The sequence below is a fragment of the Silene latifolia genome, chromosome 11 (assembly GCF_048544455.1).
Source record: "Silene latifolia isolate original U9 population chromosome 11, ASM4854445v1, whole genome shotgun sequence".
Classification (NCBI taxonomy): domain Eukaryota; kingdom Viridiplantae; phylum Streptophyta; class Magnoliopsida; order Caryophyllales; family Caryophyllaceae; genus Silene; species Silene latifolia.
Genome location: NC_133536.1, coordinates 199327190 through 199334282, shown reverse-complemented (window position 1 = coordinate 199334282; position 7093 = coordinate 199327190). Strand labels below are relative to the sequence as shown.

At 30.8% G+C, this 7093-nt stretch overlaps 2 non-coding genes across 2 annotated transcripts; both read left to right on the top strand.

Annotated features, from left to right (window-relative positions):
• The first annotated feature begins 445 nt into the window (after positions 1-445).
• Positions 446-518, top strand: TRNAT-UGU (transfer RNA threonine (anticodon UGU)). The gene has a single exon. It is a non-coding gene; the product is annotated as a tRNA-Thr (tRNA).
• Positions 519-3585: 3067 nt separating this feature from the next.
• On the top strand, positions 3586-3666 carry TRNAL-AAG (transfer RNA leucine (anticodon AAG)). The gene has a single exon. It is a non-coding gene; the product is annotated as a tRNA-Leu (tRNA).
• Positions 3667-7093: the final 3427 nt, after the last annotated feature.

Sequence of the window (7093 nt, the reverse complement as noted above, 5' to 3'; positions counted from 1 at the left end):
CGCTGAAATATCACTCGTGGACCGGATACTCGGTCGAGTATAGAGTATACTCGGCCGAGTATCTTCTACTCGGTCGAGTATTCATCTTACTCGGCCGAGTGTTCCTCGACAGTAGCCAAACAGACTCCACGACACACACTACTCGACCGAGTAGGCCATGTTCAGTCGAGTACTAGCCTATAAAATCCGTAGTATTACAGTCATGAAATGTATATCATTATTATATATACTAACTAATATATAAATTAGATTATATAATAGTATAAAATTGTTCTATATGAAAAATAAAAAATCTATAGAAATAGAAATAAACTTAATTTTATATTTCCTTTTTTTTATTCTTAATTTTTTTTATATTTAGATAATTTATATTTATATCATAAAAGAATAAAAATGAATAAGCTTAAACTAAGATATAATTTTTATGTATGTAGAATTTCTATGAGCCCGCTTAGCTCAGAGGTTAGAGCATCGCATTTGTAATGCTATGGTCATCGGTTCGATTCCGATAGCCGGCTTTTTCTTATTAATGAATTTGTTTTATCACAAAACTAATAATTTTTTTCTTGTAAATTTCTCAACTTGTTTGAAAGATTTTTTATTTTCACGAATCTAATAATATCATTTATATTTTTGTGTTATAGACAGAAAGTATACGACAAATCATTTTATAACAAAGATTAGCAATTTGTATTTAAGCCTTTATTTTATGCCAATTAAAAAATTGTTTTAATTTGATATAAAGTTATATTTAAATGAAAAATTAAGTGTTTAATGAAGTTTGGAGGGGAATTTTTTCTTATTTAAGTAAATGGTGATAGGAAGCAAACCTTTTGAGAATCTTATACTCTCTATATGTTAAATAATATGACTATAAATATTATAATTCCGTTTGTGTACAAATTATAACATGAGCATAAAGTTTTTATGGTATAGAATTAATTAGGAGATAATATTGTGTATTAGGCGCAAAATTTAGGCGGGAAAGTTTTAATTTTGTTAATCTTTTAGTATATAGAGGATGTGAGAAGATAAGGGTAGAAGGGTTGAAGTAAGAAGTTGAATCTTGGATGGATGGGGGAATTAGGGGTGCATCATACTTCATTAGTCCTTAATATAATTGACCTGATCCAAATAATGTAACCCAAATAACATAACATGTACCTAATCCGACGATTGAAATGAAAACGTGAGATTGACATGTAATATGAATGTTTATTATTTAACTAATCATTATCTCTAAATTAATAACTTAATTAACTCAAATAAATCTGAACCCAGAGTAAACCGCCCCGATCTAACCTTAAATTTTGCAAATCCGAAACTGGACGGATCTGAACTGTTTCAATCCAGTTGTCCCGTTTTTCATGCATGATGCTCCATTTCTACGAGTTCAAAATTAAGGTCTGGTGAGTGAGTTATTTTTTATTAGGTTTTTTTGTCAAACATAACCTTTAAAAAACTTTTTTTTTCTACACACCGCCTTTAAAAAAAAAGTTTGTCAAACACAACCTTTAATAAATTTTTTTTTCCAAACACGACTTTTTGGCTGGATTCTGACAACTTCCTGACCTTTTGCAATGGGATGACTTTCAGTCTATATTTGAGATAACAAACGAGGTCGGTTTGAAGTGATCTTGGACTTCTTAGATAGGTGGAAGTACAGGCTTTCCAGGAGTTGTCAACATGGTTGCCAAAGATGTCTTTATGTAGAGTCGATTGGTGCATAAAGTAAGGCTGGTCAGAGAAAAGGGTAGAAGTTTGGGTTTACAATGAGTTGTTAGAGGGGTTTTCGAGGGACTTTTAATGAGGTTATGATATTTTTTTTGGTCTGAAATTTGGGATGTAGGTTGATGGGAGTGCATGGTATGTCGTAGTTGTGTTGTTTGTGGTGGTTTTTGGTTGCAAGTGGTGGTTCAAGAGGAGTGAATTGACCCACGGAAAAATCCTACTTTGACTTACATCAACCCCATGTGACCAACCTTACATTACACCTATGTTACTCCGAACCGGCACTCCCTGTAGCCTGTTGGTAAAAAGCATTTGCTTTAGTCGTGCCACAGGTCAGGGGTTCGAATGCTGGTGGTGGTGGTGGTGGTAATGGTGGTGGAAGTAGTAGTAGTTGCAGCAGGAGGGCCAGCAGCAGTACTAAACACCTATGTTACTCCGACACTTCACCTAACTGCCGTGTCGCGTGTCGGACACGTGTCGGTGTCCGACACGACACGACACTTCGACACTTCAATTTAGACCACAAAACAGGAAAATTCACCCCAAATAGCCGTGTCCGACACCGACACGTGTCAGCGTGTCTGAGTAACACAGCATTACACACCAATTTATCCCACATAAGGCCACCTTTGACCACCGTGTTGATAACTGCTGGAAAGCCTGTACTCCCACCTTTCCAACGAGTTTAAGAACATCTCAAACCGACCTCGTTTGATATCTCAAATATCGACTGAAAGTCACCCCATTACAAATACTCAAACTTTGGCCAAAATGTCGTGTTTGACAAATTTTTTTTTATTAAGGTTATGTTTGACAAACTTTTTTTTTAAAGGTAGTGTTTGGAAAAAAAATAGGTTTTTAAAGGTTGTGTTTGACAAAAAAAACCTTTTTATTATCATGGATTCATGTTTTTTTGGATGTAGAAGGATTTTATGTTTATGTTTATGTTTTGGGTTATGGATTCACTTTATGAATATCATTACTAGATGATTTTTTTTTGTTATTAATTAAAGTAGGTAAAATTTCCGATTTTTATTAATGTGCAACTGCATGATGATGAGTAGTATTGATGAGTATTTTCGAGTGTCTTTTATTAACTATGAATCGTAAATACTAAATAATTTGTGGTTATATATGACAATCAGATTTGAATACCTGAATAAAAAAAAAGTAATTTTAGTTACTCTATTGATCTAATTTAAAGATTTTTGGGTACACCGGGTGTACCATGTCATCGTATACCCTACCAATAAGAATGTTAGAATTGAATAAATTCTCCATAAATAATAGAACATAATCTTAATAAAATAAAAACCAAGACATCTCATTGGCGAGGGTGTACGAGATTGTTGTACACTCGGTGGACTATAGAATTTTTGTTTAAAGAAAGTAACTTATATTATTAATGTGTACGGGTCTAACTTCTAAGGAACCAATTTTTTTGACGTGGGGGAGGTTCTAGTGAATGTGTCTACGAATAAAAATTTACGAGCTTGTGAATATTTATACAAATTTGAATAGATCTTGGATTGTATATTAAGATTTAATATAAATAAGATTTGTTTTAGTAAATCTCAATTCAATATCCGTGTTGACCATGTAAATGATAAATATGATAAATTATTAAAATCCATCGGCAACAATATGTTCTTACTTCCAAATTAATTATTTCAACAAGTCTAAGTATCGACAGAGCAGTTATGAATTCATAATTTACCCTGGTGATTTGCACTGTCGATTTACACTTATTAGCCGTCCCAAGATGCAAATGAATACGATTACAGGAGTCTTGTTCACTTGTTCTTACACTTCCTTAACTTACTTAAATATCATTATGGAAATAAACATCAACAAGTTGAGATGGCCGAGTTGGTCTAAGGCGCCAGATTAAGGTTCTGGTCCGAAAGGGCGTGGGTTCAAATCCCACTCTCAACATTATTTTTGATTTTATTCTTCTTTTTTTTTTTTTAGACAAAGTGATTTTATTCTTCTATTCATCTATTCTTCTACTTGCACTATTACACTTACACTATCTAATGGGAAATGTTTCCACTTTTGAGCTTAACTTGGTCCCTAGTTCTGATAATGAAGTTGGAAAATTAGTAAATTTCGTGCGGTCGACAATCATCATTGATCATATATTTGAGAATCATGTAGACATGTATAGAAAACTTGGATTTTGATGCTTCATATGCTGCTTAATCTTGTTACTAGTTTTGTAGCCCGTGAAAATCACAGGATCGTTAATAATTTATTATTTTAATCAGTTTAAAGATTATGTACTATGAACTAGTATAGGACCCGTGCTACAACACGACATTTTTAAGATTAGGTTTATAAAGAGGAGAATTCAATAAAATTGTTTTTGGCATAAAATATAGGATAAATTAGTTAATGTTATAATATAGTTGATATAATATTAGTTCCCCTTAATGATTTAAAATATATGATACTTTTAAGTTAATGTTATAATATAGTAGATATAATATTAGCAAGGAGGAAAAAAAATAAAGTTTATTACTGTAAAAGTATAGTTGAAACTAAGTTAGTCTCGTTCAAACTATTAATAATAATACTATAATGTTAAATCATTAAGGGGAACTAATTTATGAAATTAAGTTAGATGTAAATTATAATTAAAAAGACCTATTATCATTATAAAAAAACGGTAGAATAATATACTACGCGTTTAAAGAGACGATTTAAAAATCAAAGGGAAATCAATTTGTTTCTAACGTTAGAATTGTTAGTAATGAGATCTGCCAAATCAAAGGGAAATCCATTTGTTTTCATATAGGATTGTTAATTATCAACGTCAGAATTTTTTTGGTTATACGTTAGAATGTTAGTAATAGATCTGACAATCAATGGAAAATCAATTTGTTTCCATATAGGATTGTTAATTAGAAAAGTCAAAGATTATTTTTAAATAGTGGACTCAACATAGAATGTGATTGTGGTGTTTTCAATCCATAAAGCAAGCCCATTAAAGTAGGGAGCACTTGGCGGGAAAATACTAAGAGAATTTTATTCTCTTAGTAGTAGGGGAGATGTTTATCTTCTAATAAATATTTAGGCGTTATTTTAAGTTCTCTTTATTGATTGAATGAATTAGAATGTTTATACCGACAAAATAAAATCTCAAAGGTGTTAAGGCAAACAAGTAGAGATATTGTGATGACACAAGAGATGATAATCGTAGACAAAATTATGGCAATGTGTATATGTAGTATAAATGAGGAGGGAAGCCAAAAATTCATCATTCAAGAAAAAAGTTAGATGTTAAATTAGTAGAATGTATTTATTATTAATAGGTATAAAGATCAAAGGAAACTAAAAAGTTTATTACATTTACATTCTTTTGTCACATTAAAATTTATCATTTTAGGTACCATTTAATTAAATTATATAGATTTATTTATAGATGAGTGAATGAAATCAATGCCATGTAACTATAAATTAATAATCTACGTCACATTAAAATTTCCATGTTACATTTAATTAAATTTGTCATTTTAAGTACCCCTTTAGTTAGATTGTATATATTATAAATGGGGTTTTAGGGCCGCCGCATGAAACTTCATAGTGAAAAGAGTTGCATATTAAACTAATAAAAAGTTGCTTAAGGTAACAGCTGTTTTGATTTGTGAGTATGTATCATCTTCCCGCAATTTGAAAACACAAAAATAATAAAAAATATGATTCTAATTAATTCAATATACAATAAAGAAAAAAAGTAAAAAAATATTCTAGTTATCTATGTAAATTTTACATACCAATTTTTGGAATAAAATGAAAATTTTGATTGTTATATAATGGTGGAGGGAAAGAAAAAAAGATCATCATTAAATAAAAGTAATAAAGTTAAATAAATAGGGTAAATTGATGACTAAAGTTATGAGAGGGAGATAAAAAGTTTGAATCAATTTTTTTATTTATTAAATGTTTGAGACTTTATTCTTTTTAATTTTTTTATTAATAAGCATGTGACACATGATAATAAAAAATGATTTTTTTTTATGACACGTGGCTTAGTGAGATGACTTAGTGAAATATTTAGTCTCGCCTTTTTATAATGTACTTTACATACCAATTTTTTGAATAATATGAAACTTATGATTATTGTTATATATTGGTGAGGGAAAAGCAAAAAGATCATCATTAAGAAGATAATAAAGTTAAATAAATAGGGTAAATTGATAACCAAAGTTATAGGAGGGAGATAAAAGGTTTGCATCAATTTTCTTTTTTTTTGTGCTTGCAACTTATATTTTTTAATTTTCTTAAAAAATTTATGAATGAGGTGAAATATAAGATTTTGTTTGTATGTTCAACTCAAAGCTGGTAAGAATAGAAACTATACATATATGAAAATTAAAGGGTTAAACAAATTAAAAAAAAATGGAAAAATAAAACAATAGGCGAAAGTAGTAACTTACAACATAACAATAGAGCGTTCACATCAAAAAAGATGATGGCATTGAATCCTATAAAATACAACAAAATAAAGAGGTTAGACTTAATTTATTAATAGAAATGTTAAAAAAAACTATAAAAAAATATCAATACCAAGATATACACAAAAGATAAGTAATTTCACTTAAAAGAGATGAAGTGTATATATATAAAAAAATTGTTATAACATTCATTAAGATTAAAAATTCAAGAGTAAGATAAAAGGTTGAAATTAGGTTACGAACTTACAATGAATGGGAGAAGAGGAAAAACAGAAGTGGAGTAAATGCATAATAAAACATCTTGAATGTATTATTATTATTATTATTTTTTGCAAGAAATTATAATCCTTTTCCATTCATCCACTAGGGGAAACAAAAAAGGATAGATTCATTACAAAGAATATCCACTAACGCTTACCAAGTAGGCTAAAGAGTGAAGAGCAGCAATAACAGTACTTCTAGCAGCCAAACAGGAACGAGATAGCAGAGCAGTAGTAGAAAGCCTCTTAATGATAGCAACAAGTTGATCAGTAGAGCAATCGTATCCAGAAAAAAATTCTCCTATTACGTTCCTTCCACAGACTATACACTGTGATAGTGAGGCAACTGAGGAACCAAGAGTGCTTCCAATGCCTCCTACTACCTCTGTGAATGCACCAAACAAGTTCAGTTTTGAAGTCACAGCTCCTCCCAGGCAAATTCATCCAGTATAAGACCCGAGACCAAACTACAGCAGAAAAAGAGCAGTGGAAGAATAGATGTCCATGGTTTTCTGCAGCAAGTTTGCATAAGACACACCTGTTAGGGATTTGCATACCCCTTCGAATGAGGTGATCAGTAGTGGCTAACCTCTCTTGACTGGCCATAGAAGCAACCAAACCATGACAAGGAACCACAACATGATG